At 35.3% G+C, this 8,567-nt stretch overlaps 1 pseudogene; it reads left to right on the top strand.

The window, feature by feature from the left end:
* The first annotated feature begins 1,842 nt into the window (after positions 1–1,842).
* Positions 1,843–6,767, top strand: LOC149383407 (uncharacterized; annotated as a pseudogene).
* Positions 6,768–8,567: the final 1,800 nt, after the last annotated feature.

The raw sequence follows: 8,567 nt of genomic DNA on the forward strand, positions 1-8,567 counted from the left end.
TCTTTGAACTTGTACCGGTTGTACACCACGTTGAGCAAGTGCTTATCGTTCCTCTTTGCGGCCTCGGAGACGAGAGACTCGAGGGCCTCGGTCTCACCGTAGCCCAGTCCACCGCGCTCCGTTTGAGTCCCTGCGGCGCCTCTTCGAATCCACCGCCGTCGCCGCCGTCTCTTCAAATCCACCGCCGCTCTTCTGTGACTATAGTAAGATTTCTTTTCCCCTTATTGTAAAACGTTTGGAACTTGCTACCCTTTTTCTGCAATTCTACAACACGAAACACAAATTGCCGTTTGATTCGTAGTTGTTTTGTTTCTTATTGCTGGTTTGTGTTTGATTTATTTGTATTTTTGCGTTTTCCCTCGTTTGAGAAGATAAAACAGGGATATGAGGATTTTAATTTTGATGGTTGTTCATATTTATTTACCTGGTTTTGGAATTGATTTTTGTTATAAGGAGAAGGAGATTACGTTATTTGGGAAGTTTTAGGGGTGATTGAATTTAGTTTGTGTTGTGTTGAGATAAATTAGGACGGGTTTGAGGCTTTGAATTCCTCCTTTATTGTTTTGTTACAGCTTGACGTTGTAGGTTTCTACAGATAGATGATCTTAATTTTGAACTTATATTTTAGGCTTTTGTGACAATACCAAGCACTTAAATTTTGGGGACAATTACTTTGTTACAATACCAAGCACTTAAATTTTGGGGACAATTACTTATTATATCTGACCGATTTATCACATGCTCTTACTATGGTCTACTATACCTCTATTGTGTAATGAAATCAAGTGTTGTACATGACATTGTATCATTTTAGACTATTACCGTACTGCCATATTTAATTTTCCAAACAAAGTATGAGTTTAAATTGATTAAAAAAGTTGTTTAGACTGTTCAAGTATTGACAAAGTTATTGTTTTTTTTCCGCCTCTAATTCACAGGCGTGTCTGAGCACTCTCATAATATTCACCACGTCTCCGACCTAACCATAATATTCACGAGAAGCTCCATGGTGTCGCTGCAGGGTACGATTTTTTTTTTCCTTATGTAATGTCTGTTCTTTTCCACAAAACAATGCTGAAAAAAAGACTGAAAAGGTGTGGGTCGGTGTGTGCAAGCGGGCCTACTTTCTTACGTTCTTGGACATAAACTCTATAACTTTGCTTTTTTATGTTCCAGTCCATTGTGGTTTAAGGAAGATTTTTTTGTTGTTAATCAAAGCCTGCTGTTTTATTTAGGAATATTTTTTTTTGGGTTGTTAATCAAAACTTGCTGTTTCTTATCGTTAATCATAACATGCTAGATTATAAATTTAAGTAAAGCTTTATTAAAAGATGGTTTTTGGTTTCATCTATATATATATATATATATTAAAAAAAATCTTTATTTTTTTTTTCTGCTCCAAATATTATTTTTCTGTACTTTATTTTTCTCTATTGCAAATTTATTATGATTTTTGTGCATTTGAAGACTAACATATTGTTGATTTAAGTAAAATTGAAATTAGTGTATGATTTGTGTGAGCCCATGCCTTGAATTTTCAAGCACCTCATCAATAAGTTGAATGATTCTGAATACCAATGATCATTCCCTTATTTGAAACCACTATTTTTCCTTTTTGTTTCTTACAGCAAAATACATTTTCTGATCCTTCATTGATACCTTAGTTCATCACTATTGCCAATCGCTGCTTGATTCACACTATCTATCCTAAGGTACAAAACTTTTCCAGTCCATTGTGGTTTAAGGAATTTTTTTTTTTTTTGTTAATCAAAGCCTGTTGTTTTGTTATTGTTGGTTAGATACTTACACACACATATTATTATTTTTTTTTTGTCTTAAAGAATGGATAAAAGTTGGATGTCTGCTAATAGAGCAACCCCACAATATCAGAATGGGGTTGAAATGTTTTTAAAATACTGTAGATCTATTTGTAGTGATCCCGACTACATTAGTTGTCCGTGCTTGAGATGTGGGAATACCATGTCAATGACTGTTGAGAAAATAAGAGAACACCTCCTCTTATTTGGTAGTGACTTAAGTTACAACTTATGGGTTCATGATGGTGAAAGTCTTCCATGTGATGAGGCCTTTGTGAAGGGTAAAAAAAGAGGGAATCGAGGTTTTGATGATCTTGATTTTGGTGTTGATCATGTTTCTCAAATGGTTGAAGATGTTCAAGCACAAAAAATGGACGACTCGAGTGAGTTTGAGACGCTGCTTAAGGACTCAGAGAAACCTTTGTATCCAAATTGTGTGAAGCATACGAAGCTTTCAACATTGATAAGGTTATTCAATTTGAAAGCAAAATACGGGGTCAGCAATGCATGTTTCTCAGACTTACTATGCCTCCTTCAGCAGTTGCTGCCAGAAAACAATGAGATACCTTCTTCATTTAGCGCTGCAAAGAAAACTCTAAGTACTCTGGGCATGGGTTATAAGAAAATACATGCTTGCCCTAATGATTGTATTTTGTATCATAAAAATTACATTAATGAAGTTGAATGCCCGATATGTGGCGAGTCGAGATGGAAGAAAAAGAAGAACACCGATGAGACAACACGAGGAATTCCTGCAAAGGTTTTATGGTATCTTCCAATTATTCCACGATTCACCAGGCTCTTTCGTAATTTGGATCATGCCAAGAACTTAATTTGGCATTCTGAAGAAAGGATTAAAGATGGAAAATTGCGCCATCCAGCCGATTCGCCAGCACGGCAACAATTGGATTCACTATGGCCTGAATTTGGTGCCGAGTCGAGAAATCATAGGCTAGGACTTTCCTCAGATGGAATAAACCCATTCAAATCTCTTAGTAGCACATATAGTTGTTGGCATGTTCTTGTCACCATTTACAATCTTCCTCCTTGGTTATTTATGAAACGAAGGTTTATGTTTCTCTCACTACTAATACCAGGGCCTAAACAACCAGGGAACGATATTGACGTCTATTTGGCACCTTTAGTTGATGATTTAAAGGTTTTATGAGAGAACGGTGTTCAAGCTTATGATGCTTTTCAAAGGTCTAATTTTACGCTTAGAGCTGCCTTATTGTGGACTGTAAATGACTTTCCTGCATACAGAAACTTATCTGGATGTTCAGTGAAAGGTTATAAAGCATGTCCAATATGCGAAGAAGGTACAAAAAGTGAATACTTGAATCATGGTAAGAAAAACATCTACATGAGGCATAGAAGGTTCTTACCGGAAAATCACATTTTTAGACGGTGGAGGAAGGCTTTCAATGGAGAACAAGAATTCGATGAGGCACCTATTCCTTTATCGGGAATCGAGATAGAATCCAAATTAAGTCAATTACGGTTCAAATCATTTGGCAAGATAAAGAAGAAAAGAAAGGAGAAAGTCACGTTGCTAGAGAAAAAAGGGAGAAAGACAACAAAGAACTCATATAGCGAAAGCAAATGTTGGAAGAAAAAATCCATTTTTTTTCCAATTAGAGTATTGGAAACACCTACTTCTTCGGCATAATCTCGATGTGATGCACATTGAGAAAAACGTTTGTGATAGTATTGTCGAGACTCTTCTGAACATTCCCGGTAAAACAAAAGATGGCATTGCATCTCGATTACACCTTGTCGACATGGGAATTAGAAGTGAATTAGCCCCTAAGTGCAACGGAAGTCGCACATATTTACCTCCAGCTAGCTTCTCGTTGACTAAAGATGAGAAACACTTATTTTGCCAAACATTGTCAGAGATAAAGGTTCCGGAAGGTTATTGTGCAAACATCGGCAACTATGTCATGATGGAGGATTTGAAACTTGTTGGCATGAAATCCCATGATTGTCACATACTCATGCAGCACTTCCTACCGGTGGCTATTCAATCTATTTTACCCGAAGCTGTCAGAAATGCGATTACTAGATTGTCGTTGTTCTTCAACATTCTTTGTAGCAAAGTGGTTGACGTGTCAAAGCTGGCCGCATTACAAAATGATATTGTGATGACACTCTGCGTACTCGAACAACATTTCCCACCGTCATTTTTTGATATAATGGTTCATCTTACAATTCACTTGGTGAGAGAAGTTCAATTAGGCGGTCCTGTTTTTTTGCGATGGATGTATCCATTTGAACGAAATATGAAAGTAACGAAGGGTTATGTAAGGAATCGAAACCGTCCGGAAGCCTGTATAGTTGAAAGCTACATTGTAGAAGAAGCTGCTCAATTTTGTTCGGAATATTTGCACGATACTCAGCCTATAGGAATTCCTAATGATCTTGAGGAGAATATATCAGTGAGTAAAGGAGTAACCAATGGTTCAATACGTAGAGTTCCACATGAAGAGTTATTAAAAGCTCATCAAACTGTGTTACAAAATACTAATGAAGTTCAACCTTTTATTAGGTACGCAAAATATTCTTACATCTATAGTCAAGCATTATACTCAGTTTTCTTATAATATTAATAATCTATTATGCTCATGTAGCGAACATTTTTCTTGGTTGAAAAATAAATATCCTGCAAAAGCTAAGCATCCAAAGTGAATTCAAGATGAGCATCATCGCACATTTGTTGATTGGTTTTACAATAAAGTAAGAGAATCAACAAATTATATTTCCAGTTATAATTGTATTTTACATTTCAAAATACTAATTTTTCTATTTTATCTTATTTTGAAATAGATAATGTGTATGATGGAAGATGACATAAATGGTGTATCTGATACACTTCAAATGATGTCTAGCATTCCTAGTACTCAAGTTATCAAGCACTCTGGATATATTGTCAATGGCATTCATTTTAGCACCAGAGATCGAGACAGAAGTAGAGTTAGTCAAAATAGTGGTGTAAGCTTAGTTGCAGAAACTATGCAAGTCTCAAGCTCTAAAGATAAACGCCATGCTTACTCTGATATGTTATTTTATGGGGTTATTACGGAGATATGGGAGCTTGATTATGCAGCATTTCGTGTGCCTTTATTTCTTTGTGAATGGGTTGATAACAAGAGTGGTGTTCAAGTTGATAAAAATGGCTTCACTTTCGTGGACCTTGGTAAATTAGGTCATAAGAAAGAACCATTTATCATGGCATCGCATGTAAAACAAGTGTTTTATGTCAAAAAGCAAAATGATGAGAGATGGTCTCATGTATTCGCAACTCAACCAAAAGATTATGCCAAAGAAGTTTGTGATGAAGATGAGAATGACATTTTAGCCAATCATTTGACACCAATTAAAGGCCTATTATCTAGCAATATTCATGGTGAAAATTTTGAAGAACACCATAGCTCGTATGTTAGAGATCACGAAGAAGGCATCTGGATTGAAAATTAAGCAATGATGTAGTATGAACTTGTAATATATTCTATGGTACAGCTTACTATATATTTCCCTTTTTGACAAATTTTGTTACGCACACAACATCTAATAAGTTTTTAATTTTTTTTTCTTATAGGTTTATATGGATGACCCTAAGGATTATGATAACTACGTCCTAGAAGATGAGGATGAGGATTTTGAGATTCCAGCCCAACAATGTCAAAATATTGATGATGAAGATGATGAGTACATCGCACCACTACAACAAGCAGAGGTGACTGAACAAAAACGAACTGGAGTTAGGAAAGTGACCCAAATGATTCGAGTAATTAAGAATAGAAGTGAAGGGAATAAAGCTAAAATTGAGTATAATTCAAGGGGGCAACCTATCAAGGAGCAAAATAAAAACTTCCAAAGTTACATGGGAGTTTTGGCTCGTCGCATGGTTCCAATCACGGGAGAGAGTTGGGATGAAATCCCTCAAAGCGTAAAGTTTCTGATTTGGAATGATGTGAATGTATGTAATGATTTTTTTTAATTATATTATGTTGATATTGTGTTAACAAATAATAACATTTGTGCAGGAAACTTTTATTGTAAGTCCAAAAAGTCGAGAGCATGTGTTGCGGTCAGTTTGCACAAAATGGAAAAACTTCAAGTCAAGGATGCCAAGCTACATATACAGCAATTTGACCCGGCCATTAATATATGCAAAGCCTCCCCCAAATTATGCCGGAGAAATCAGACAAAAGGATTGGGACATATTCCTTAAATCCCGTTTGTCCGAAGAATGGCAGGTGCAGATAATGATTTTAAAGAATCATACATAATTTCACGTATATATAACTATCGATGTCCAATTTAGGAGAAACGTCAAAAATATCAACTTCGCCGAAGTTTACACCACAGAACTTCTCGAAAATCACTTGCACGGATTGAATTCGAAATGGTAAGCATACAATTTTTTTGGATGAAATAATTATGCTTTTCTTAAAAGCTTTATGACACACTATATTGTTATAGATGCAGCAACAACCTGAAGGCCCGATACCGGATAGATCAGCTGTTTGGATTGAATCTCGAAAAGATAAGAAAGGACGGTTGATAAATGCGGAAACAATTGATGTCGCCGCAAAAATTGTAAGTTCATTTTCATTAATTAAAAAATCTTGAAAATAAATATTTATTAATCTTAAATGACCATATTTTTTCTAGGACGATTATACTATGAAGTTTAAGAACAGCACACTGACGCTAAATGGCAGCAATGATATCTTAACAATGGCTTTAGATAAACCTGAGCACTCGGGCCATGTTCGTGGTGTTGGTGGTTATGTGACGCCAAAACATTATTTTAACACCCCTACACAATCTATGAAATATGTTGTGTTTCAAAATGAAAAGAGGTTCTTAGAACAAGAAAGGAAGCTGCAAGAGAAGGATGAGCAAATGCGTGACCTTATTGAAAAAAATGAACAAGTTACATGATCAACTTAATCAAAGACTACAAACAAGGGAAAGTCCGACTATTCAAACCATGAATCCCAAGGTATTCTATTCTACAAACCCACTCTATTATAGTTTAAATATATTTTAGTATTAATATGTGTATTTTTTTTATCAAGGCACAAGTACAAGAATCTCCATTTAACAAACCTGTTAATGACACATCGCCTCTTGAACTGAATACACAACTAAAGAATTTGGTAAGAGTGTTTCTGTTTTATTTATGATTCAACTTCATATTCATATATAGTTTACTAATTTAAATCATATGTAAAGGCCCAAGGATTAAAGAGGAAGAAGTCTCCAACTATTGAACTAATGGATCAAGACACGTCACATGCCAATCAAAGTACAAATCTAGATAAGGTATGAGTTGATACGTTATTTACAAAGTCAATATTTTTTTACCTAACATTTTATGTTTTAGGATATTCCATGCAAACTTGCTGTCAAATCAACAAATAACGTCGTTGCATTTGGAAGAGTGATCAGAACCTCTGATAAGATACACGGTGTTACGTTAGGAGAACTCAATTATCGTGTGGTGGTGACACGAATAAAAGAAGGATGCGAAGATGTACCACTACCTATACCGGTTGGTGACGAGCTGACTATTCTAGTGCATGCTCTTAAGACTTATGTCGCATGGCCAAAATCTCTTGTTTTATTCAATGAAACATTGCATGAGACAAATAATGTGGCCTTGCAACGGAAATTGCTTCCACAATTCCAACATGTTTCACATGATAAAAAGAAACAAACTTTGGTAAGGAGAAGCGCTTGTGTTTTGGATATGCTGTTTCTTTTTTAATGACAATAATATTATTAAGTAGCCCTGTTTGCTTGTAAAACTTTGACCCTCTTTCTTTTTTTAAGATCCATGCTGAAAAAAAGAGGAAATTGTCACTTGAATATGATGATCATGAAGCAATGCAGGTACCGTTTTTTCTATACTTATTGACTAAATTTGCAGCTAAAAATGATTATATATTTCTTATTTTTATATAGGAAAATATTGTGGTACATAAAATCCATCCTAAGACACCCTCAAAGGAAACCGACTTGGTAAGCGCTAAGTTATGAGTTTTTTAGCTTATATTATCGTTTAGTTATTTATTCTATTTTTTAATTATAGGGAATCATGTGCAAACTTCGATTGGAATCCTTGAATTATGTTGTTGGTGTTGGGATATTGACGGAAAATAATGGACCCACAACCAAAGTGCATGGTGTTTTATTAGGAGAACTGAATTGTTTGGTTAAAATCGTTAAAGTGAGGGAACGGTGTGAACATTTTTCACTACCTATTCCGGTTAATGGCAAATTCACAACACTTGTTAGTGCTTTGGATTCATTCGTTGCATGGCCTAAAGATCTTATTCTTTCCAACCAGATTAAGGTATAACATCCCAATTGCAAAATATATACGCATATAAATAATGTTTTTATCTATCAACTACTATATGTGTTGGTTGTATGTGTAGGATCAAAGAGTTGTTAAAAAGCCTTCTCTTGGAGCATCTTTGGCAAGAGAAAAATCAAAATTGCTGTTGCCAATCGAAGATCAATCACAACCTCAACAGTTTGAAAATATTGGTGTGACCCTATCGGCGGGGTCACAAAATTACTCTAATGCTATTGCAATGTCGGCAACATTAGCAAAGATTTGGCAACAAGTTAGTTTGTGGGATGAAAATGAATCTACAGTCTTGTTGTTTGATTCTGCCATATTAGGTTTTAACTTCACTCTCAAGTTATTCAAAGATGACATTGACAGTTTTT

This window comes from Urtica dioica, chromosome 10, assembly GCF_054948205.1.
Source record: "Urtica dioica subsp. dioica isolate 48M chromosome 10, U.dioica_male_clone48M_v1_H2, whole genome shotgun sequence".
Taxonomy (NCBI): Eukaryota; Viridiplantae; Streptophyta; class Magnoliopsida; order Rosales; family Urticaceae; genus Urtica; species Urtica dioica.